The sequence below is a fragment of the Nipponia nippon genome, unplaced genomic scaffold (assembly GCF_047370975.1).
Source record: "Nipponia nippon isolate SJK-2023a ecotype South Korea unplaced genomic scaffold, ASM4737097v1 scaffold_10, whole genome shotgun sequence".
Taxonomy (NCBI): domain Eukaryota; kingdom Metazoa; phylum Chordata; class Aves; order Pelecaniformes; family Threskiornithidae; genus Nipponia; species Nipponia nippon.
The window spans coordinates 8,269,661-8,279,144 of NW_028262291.1; positions in this window are offsets into that span (position 1 = coordinate 8,269,661).

Genomic DNA, 9,484 nt, shown 5'->3' on the forward strand with positions numbered 1-9,484 from the left:
GGGCTGCATTTGAAAAAAGTTTGGTGAATGTTCTCTCACGGACACAACTTGACAGTACATACAAATAATAGCCCATGGATCGCCTATGGTTTTGTTTGGTTGGTTTGTTTTTAAATACAGAGGGCTATGCTACTAATATGTAGTCATTATTGATTAAAAAAAAAGCAGAGTAATGATTCATAGCTTCCAGAGATAACATCAAATCCATCTGATTTTATCACACCTGAGCGTTCTGGGTCAGTGGAAAAACTGGACAGAACTTGACACTCTGGTTTTACCAGACACAGGATCCAGATTATCTTTGGTGTAAATTGATGCAATTGCACTGAAGCCAAGGAACATAAACAGTTTGCTAAAATGAAAGGACAGTTTCCTGGCCCTTTAGCTTCATCAAACACAAAAGCTTTCGCCCTGACAGATTCTCATCCTGAACAGAGCAGAAGCAGACCAAATATCTCTTATCAACTTCATTGCAACAACTATATATTGCAATAAGGTTTGTTGTATTCATTTTTAGTGACTGGATCAGGCAAGACTGGAAAACTGGAGAAAGAGGTGGTTCACATTTAATTTCTGATCCTCCTTTGCTAACTGAACACTTTGTTCTGTCTCCTGGCGTTTCCCTACCTTTCTACCTAGCTAACACACTAGCTAACACGAGCACGGGGGGAATTCCCTTTTATTTTAGGAGAAAATGTTTATCATTCTGCTCAAGTGGTTTGCTCCATGATCTTTGTCTCAACTATTTAGAGAGTTCCATTTCTTAGTTGATCTTCAAGCACTATCAAAATGAATATGATTAACGACTTCCCTAGGAGTTGATTGTGCTCTGCTTGAGTGGACACTGGAACAATAACAGCAGCAAATAAAAAAAAAAAAAAGAAAGAAAAAAAAGGAAATCTACTGGTTAATTAAAAATAGTAACAAAGAAAGCAAATGAAAGAGTGAATCCATTAAGGCTTGCTTAATTCTGCCATCTCCAGTCCTTTGTTCTTCATATGATACATATGCTTTGCAGCTGCCCAGATCAGAGCTGAAATCCTGTATTCACAGATGCTCCCTCACTTTCCTTCCTCTTGCTTCACTGTGGAAAAAGAAGTTTGATTTTTCCTTACTTGCTAGCCTAATACAAACGCTTTTTGAGGCAAGCTGGGAGATGGGTCCATGTTGTCTAGCTGATAACCCTTCTTAAATGTAGTTCTGTCTCAAATGTTTTTACTTTTTTTAGGCATGGATTAAATGCTACTTCCCTTGGCCAATCATCTGCAGAAACAACACCAGCCTCTGAATTAGAGAGGCAGACAGCGAAAAATATTTGATTACTAAGTAGAAAGGTAAATGAGACATCTGTTGTGATTATTTTAATGCTTATATTTTGATACTTCTATAAAAGGATCAGTTACCCTAATATAGTCATCGTGAGAAAGACAGTCTGCAGTGGTTACAAATTGACTTTTTATGGAGAAAATAAGACTGTTCCTAACCTATTGCACTGATATTATATTTTGTTAATATTTTATGAAATAAAAGTCCTCCCATTAAGGGTGGCAAATTGCTTTATAATTATAGCGCTTCGCACACTAGAATGACTACTTCATTTTATGGAAAAAAGCTCAAAATACAATTTCATTATCATCCAGTGTCTTTTCATCCTTCTAAAGGTTTCAGCAGAAAGCACTGTTATATGCATCTCAAATCTCTCCTTTTCCAAATATTAGTTCAATTAAAAAAAAAAAGAAAATTATGAGTCCCGTTCCGTGCTGCTTGCTGCTGCTAATGAAATAGTTGTGTACAGTGAACATTTATACATTGATCTAGATGAATCAAATGAACAAAGTCAACAACTATAAAATACGGACCTTTTAACTTCTACATCTAAAGGCTGATTTATATACAGTATGAGCTCTGAGTTAACTCAAGTGGTTTAAAAACAGATTTAGTTAAATCTGTGCAACTCCCTGGTGCAGTATCTCTTAAATCAGTTTAAGAGAACCTTAAATCGATTTAGCCTGATGTGGTTTATAAACCTGAACTGGTTTCTAAACCAATTTAGTTAAAATTGGTATCCAAGTTGTAATCAGACAGCTTCTAAGTCAATCACACTGATCTTAGTCCGAATCAGTACACTTCTGCACTTCTCAGATGAGAGCAAAATTGTAGCACTGAAGATTTTTTTCATCTTTCCTCTTTGAACATTTTGACAGAACCACCAAATTCTTCTGCTGGAAAGCATCAATAGTCTGGCTTACGTACAACCAATTCTCCTACCTGATCACACTAGTGGCAGTTTTGGTGCGTAGGACTGCAAACTCAAAGGTTATTTGACTTCCAGTGGAGTGCTTTGTTTGCCTGCTAGATCATCACTGCAACTCTATCAATATTACACTACCCATATTGCAAATGAAAACTCAGCTGATTCATAATACTGGGAAATGTCGTCACTAAAACATTCTGATTCTAGAAGCACTAATTTTAAAATACCCTAATTTAATCAGACAAGATGCAGAAACAGCTATCGATCATAAAAACAAAAAAAACCCAAACAAACAAGCCCCCCTCTCTCAACTGCAAGAACTTCGTGGAACAATCTCTAGAGACAATATTGACTCCACACTCACAAACAAAGCAACAGTAAAACAGAAAATCACCAAAAACTCAACCCGAAACAGAGGTGCTTTTAACTGGCCTCCTGAATGGCAAATAAATCTGAAATGTAGCCTTTGAATGCTGAAGATTTGAGCCAAGTTAAATGTCAAAGTTGGAATGAACGCATTATCCTTACACAAGCCCAAGACTTAAGGACAGGAAAAGGATCAAGAAAATCCAATTCTTCAGTATTGTGAACTCTTTCCAAACACTACATACTATACAAAACCTTCTTAATATATAAACCTTTCTATATATTTAGCTTTTTTTTTTCCCCTGTAAGCATAGAGAGCAAACCTTTTATTTCACTCTCTCCCCCCCCCCCCCCCCCCGCCGATTTATTTTCTCCTTTTGATCACTGCCATGGCATCTTGTCCTATCATTTCTTGTTTTCAGGTTTAATTGCTAACCAGTGAAATTCAGTGCTTAGGGAGGGTGCAGGATGCATCTTCTGCATCTGCAGGATAAATGCCATTTCCTCCATATGTCGAGCATTGCCCCTGCACCACGTATATTTAATAAAATCTAGTATTTATTTGCCAAGAAGATGCAAAAATAAGTTGCCTTTAACTCTTCCACTACAATTACGTGTTATGAATTTCAGCCCTTCGGAGCCAGTTCATTGCACAGAAATACTTGGTTTGTTTAAAAAGGTAAAATCTCGCTGTGGCACAACTGGTAAGGTCAGAGACTGAAGAAAACATGTCATTATTTCTGCTACAAAAATTGGTCTACCTAATGGATTTTCATCTGAATATATTTCTGAGTTAAAAAAAATATTAGAAACCACCAGAATTCTAAACACTGGACTAAGGACCTTAAAAACTAGGTACACCTCTCTATACCCTCTGTCCCCCTCTGTTGATAAACAGTACTCAGGGTTTTCTTTTAAAATAAGCAAACGATAGATTACTCACTCAGTTGCCTTTCTGCGTGCTTGAATTGAGTTACACAAGTCTCATTTATTTTAAATGGTTTGTTATTGTCAGGGACAGATTCCAGTGGTTTTTTGATATTTAGAGCTTCAGGATCCCTGCTTACTGAGCATGGAAGGGATATTAATGAAGGAAGATGTCCTTACCCGTTCAGGTTATTAGAATCCAAACCAAAGATCAGTTACTATTTTGGTCTAAATATCCCCCTACATGAGACACTTCCACATCTCATTCTTTGTTGCATTTAAAGACTGGAACAAGAATGGCTTCAGATTTCAGTTACACTGTGGAAGAAGAGAAGGGTTTGAGCCATCATGGTAACAGTTGAAAAGAGAAAGAGGAGGCGGGATTTTTTTTCCTGTCTTGTTCTAGCTTGCAGCCCCCCTCTCGCATGGGATCTGAGCTCTGGGATGACATCACTGCAACATGAACCCAGAATTTTCCCTCATTCCCAAATTCTATTATATATTACATTTTTTACACATAAGGACCCTTCAATTATTTCTGCACTGGCTCTGTACCAATATAAGCACTGGCAAAAATTCAAAACGCTTTTCAAGGGAATGATTAATTGTATAAGTGTTCTGAGATACGCAAAAAATATTCACTCATTTGAATTACCCTCTCAGGCTCTTACTGGCTGAGATGACATTGCAGAAGTTTATAGAACATCTTGACTGATTTCAAACAAAAATTTCAGGCGCATACACGCTAGCCAACAGTCAGAAGCAGGTTAAACAGACATTTTTCTCTTTGTTTTCCCTTATATCACTTCGAACATTTGTTTTTCTGAAATCAAAAACATTTTTGCAGGCAGTTGTAAGGCCTCATCGACTTTAACATAACATAGCGCAACAAGTTTTGCGGCACACATGCTTTCTGCTCCCGCCCCAACAGGGTACCAGAACTGCTGGGTGGTACACGAGGCAGCGCCCCAGCGAGACCCAAGGGCACCTGCCTGCTACTGCACTGGCCAGTCTTCGTTCTTTTCCACTTACGTGGCCTTTTATGAGTAACTTATGCAGACCCATGCTTTAATCTGACACTAAGGATTTGGTGATTCATTCATTAGTATATACTCACCACAAAAGGTAACAATGAGTCTCTATTTTCAGCGTTTTGGGGAAGATGATCCTTCTGCCATGCATACCCTGTACACTTTCGCAGTACTCATGTCTTAGATTAAAACACACCTCATAAAAATGGTTGATGCACTAGAGCGAAAGAATGGACTTCTTATCCAAACACAAGTCTCTCTTTAATTTAGTCTTATTACTTAGGTAGCTTATCCTCCCCAACACTTCAAATCTGAATTGCTTTGGTACTAGTCAAAGAAACCAAAGTACGGATAACCGAAATTGATGGTTTTAAGTGGATACACCTGGGAGAGATCAGCTGATGTTCTCTGTTTCTTTCTGACTTTTTTATTTTTTATTTTCATTCTAATGACATAGTTTTTGCTGCTATAAACAAAAAGGTGATAGAAATCCATATTGAAATGCAGCACATTAAATTTCCCAGTTCCTCTCAATGGCATATTATTTCAACAAGCTGTCGGAATACTTAAAAACAGCTACTATTGAGAGACTCCTGCTTCTTTGTTACAAAGAACAGGAGCAGCTCATGTTACTTAACTCAAAGTTGTACTTTACCCTGATGTTCTGTGTTACTTATTCCCCATTACAAAAAACTTAGGCACCTCTTTAAAGATTATTTTGCGGAAAGAATATATATACACATATATATATACACACACACACATACCACCACACTCCAAAGTAAATATTTGTACTTTTTAGTAGCTAACAGTGCATCAGAGGCTACATCTCCCCTTCTGTTTCCTGTTCTCATTAAAATATTTTTTAATGAAAATGTCATTGTCATGTCACATCATTTCACCCACAGTCAACTCTCAGATGCTCATTACGCTTATTCTCGAGACAAGTGTTGGACTAAGAACGAAAAATATTTTTCCCCTTAGGAGAAGTAGGATAGCATCAAAAAATAAAATATAAACCAACTCATCAGCAAACCCCATTTGTTTCAGGATATTGTTTCAAGTGTTCTAGAATTAATTAAATACCCTAAAATTGCAACATTCACTTCATTCTAAGCATCATCTTAATTTTGTTCAGTATACATTCGTATTTGGAAAGGAACCTTTATTTAATAAACAAAACAAGACCATGGAATTCTAAAAGCAAAGGGTTAGAAATGAGAGCAAATGTGATTAAAGACGAATTCGAGTTAGATGCAGAAAAATGTAGATTCACAGAACAAAAGTACATGTAAGAAATCAAAGGTCTGGAAATCTAATGCTGCTAGCCAATGCTCTCACGCTGACTGGTTAATTGATATTTTTCAAATCATCATTATTCCTAAATGAATCTCCACAGCAATTATTAATCCCTAGATAAAATTATTAGCACACATACATACGTATTCTTTCTAATCAAAACAGTCATGCAAACAATTGAAAGCCTGAAAGGACAACTACCAGAAGCAGGTTGAATTCTTGGAACGTTAAGGCTTTGTACCCAAATCTCATCAGCCAGAGAAAACCCAAATAAGCCTTGAAATAAAAATGCAACTTGCTTCTGCCACCTGCAAGTAAGAATGCTTTACTGTAAAACTTATTTACAAAATGTTTGAGGTGTTTTAGAGTGGCCCCACTGGCTAAGAAGATTTAATCATAGCAATGAGTTGTACGCTGTGTGGGTGATCTGAATCATTTTGCTCAGACAGTGAAAAGACTGCTAGTACCATCAGTGGACAAATTTATTAGAGCAAGAAACTTGCACAATTTGAGACAAAAGTTTCATCATCTTAGTTTTAAATTACCCACATTTATAAAGACCTTTGACTTCAAAAAGCACAGTAAACACAGCTTTTTCTTTGAGTTCACTTTCCAAGATCACAAACCTGGGTCCTGTCCTAACATGCACACTTTTGGGGAGACAGTCTTTTTTTTTATTTTTGTCAGGAGCTCATTTCTGACATGTGCATGTTGGGAAATACAGGGCAAGGGAAGAATCTCTTTTCTTCCAGTAATATTCACAGCAAGAACACTCAAATGCTACCTGAAAATTGGCAGGTTATTTAAATTATTGCCTCATGTAAGTTTATCAGTGCGAAAACAGAAAGTCAGATACAGCTTTTGAAGTCTGTAAATTGAAACCTTTATTTTCAGAGGTTTTTGGGTCATGGCATGGCGCAAGCCAAAATAAAGGTGTAGGTAATTATGAAACAGAAACTTCAATTCAGATTCCATCTTTCTGATCCACAAAGCCCATTTTTTCCCTAGTGTGTTCCTTTAAGCCAAGTAATTAGTGCTTTATGAGAGATCCTAATAGTAAAACTGAAGCTCCATCTGTGACTGTTTATACAAATTACGTATCTCATCATGTATTACTAGTGGTGCAAAAGAGAAAGATGTACTGTATGTATTGCATATTCCTATATTTTCTTGGTATGATGCTTTTATGAGCTGTGTTTTGTTTACAGAAGAAGGAAGTAAAGTATTGCCAAAATAGTGATTCCAGAAGTAGTTGTAAATTACCACCAAAATTAAAGGAACCTTCCAAGACCATTTTGTTCCAATACATATTTAAATACCAATTTCTCAGACTCTCCCTTACAACCTTCTTAAGACAGGTAAACAATATTTTTATACTATGCAAGAGGCAGAGTGCCTACAGAAACAAATACATAACGAAAGGAAACCTTCCTTTTCCCTCCCTAACAGTTTTCTGAAGCTTGATTTTAAAACATTGGGGAAAAACAAAAAGAAACCGTTAGGTGAAATACTGCTGCACTGTAACAACTGAAACACTTTTATAAGCCTTGAATTCGATGGCAAACACGCAAGCCAGGGCAGAAGCTGAGGAGGAGGAGGAGGTTTCCCAAGCCTCAGGCTGTGCTGGCAGGGCTGGCACAAGCAGTCTTCCCCCTCCCCACCCCAAAGAGCAAGGTCTTTGTCTTCTCAGCTGCCTGGGAGGCTGTGTTTAACCAGGGCAAGTGCTCCCCAGCAAGCTGTGCGAGCGCGAGGGGACGCAAGCGATCAGCCCGGCCTGGAACCCACTCAACCCCAACTTCCAATAGCAACGAACTGTGAACCTGCGTCCTTAAGAGTTCAGATTTTAGTTACAGAAGTTATAGTAAAAAGCTTGAATGGTGCTATCACACTTTTCAGATCATGTAAGTAAGCTAACTTTTAAAAGTTGTGATATACTTATATCCAAACAGACAAGTTTCATACACCTTGATGATAATGCAGAAATACAGCTAGAGCTTCTTACAACAGAGTTTAGCTGATCATTTAATGTTTGGATGTAAAGCCAAAGTGCTGTTAATTCACACTATTCTACCCTTAACTATACTTTAATTAATGCCAGTATGGCAGACATCTTAATTCCCCAAGAACTTGCTTTGTATCCACGAGTGTGTCTACTGGCATCTTACCACCAAGTCTGGTAGCTTCAGAGGCAAACCAGCCCCCCTCCCACAAACACACTCCAACACCACGGACGCTTTTCATTAGCTATACTTCCTCCTTCGTACGGGGGTATTTTTACTTGGTACCTAAACAAGCAGCACAGTTTGGTTTTAAATCAGGAGCATGTTTGTCACAGCTAGGTAAATAATGTATAGTTTCTAAAAGAATATATATCTAGCCATATTCTCCAGAGGGTTTTAAATGAGTAAACAGAAATTCAGTTTTAACGTGCAAACAGATGCTGTAAGTACTTCCCCACAGCTCCCATCTCCATTTAGGTCGCCACAGGGCCTTCGCCCTTCCCAGAACGTTCCCCTGTCCAGAAGCAGGCTAATGACTTTATCACACAGCAATATAGAAATTACACCATTTTTGACTGAGATCATACTTGAAGATCAAATCATTTTTAAAAAAAAGGCAGCAAGAAGAGCACAGTGTTCCCAAAGCACTGCCTCGCCCCTCCCCAGGTGCACTAAGCCAGTGAGGGGTGATGGGGACACGAGGGCTGCCTGGCACCCTCCCGGTGGGATGGGACCAGTGCCCTGGCCCTGAATAAGGTGAGCTCCCGCGATTTCCAGGGAGCTTTAGAAAGTTACAATGTCATCCATACATGCAAAAACGTATGCTGACTGAAAAGCAGAAGCAGGGGCAGAGTCAGCTCCCTACGCAACGTGACAGGGAGGTGGAAGATTCAGCCATGTTCTCTGCCAGCCTTCTTCCTCGCCCACCCGTGCTCGTCCCTCCACAGGCACCAGGGACCTGCACCTCTTCCCCACAAGAGTCATTGGAGAGCATAAGCTCTGTTCAGTTACAGATCTTGCTCAGTCACAGGTGATGTACTGTTATCATTTGGTTTTTAGTCATTGCAGCATCCCCATCCCCAGAACGTTTCACCTCTTCAGTGACAGGATGCGATCTCCACCCTCATAACAGTGCCGGCCAGGGGAGCAGCTTCAGGCCTGTGCACAACGAGCAGCTGAGATCAGGACCGTGACTGCAGGGCATTTTCTCTACTTTGCCTCATTTCTACAGGGCCTGGCACACCGCAGTTCATACAACGCCCTCCCCTGCCGCAGTCTGGGCGTCTCTTAGAGAGGGAGAAGTCTCGATGGCGTCTACAAAGCAGCTGCTGTGCAGGAACTTCCCTGTGCCCCAGGGAAGCTCCCCAGGTACAGACTGCAGCTTCGGGGCTGTAAGAAACCCCGTAATGTTGCAACACACTCCAATGTTGCCGTCATTTTGATGGGCCTAACCTTAAATACTGAATGGATCGCATGAATGGTTATTTTTCAGCATCATATTCCAGACTCCTAGATCTCAAAAGGCTGCTCATACATCATGCAGGATAAAAGCTAATACAATTTCAGAGGGTGTAGTACATGGCCAAGGTCAGAAAAATGTTCTCTCT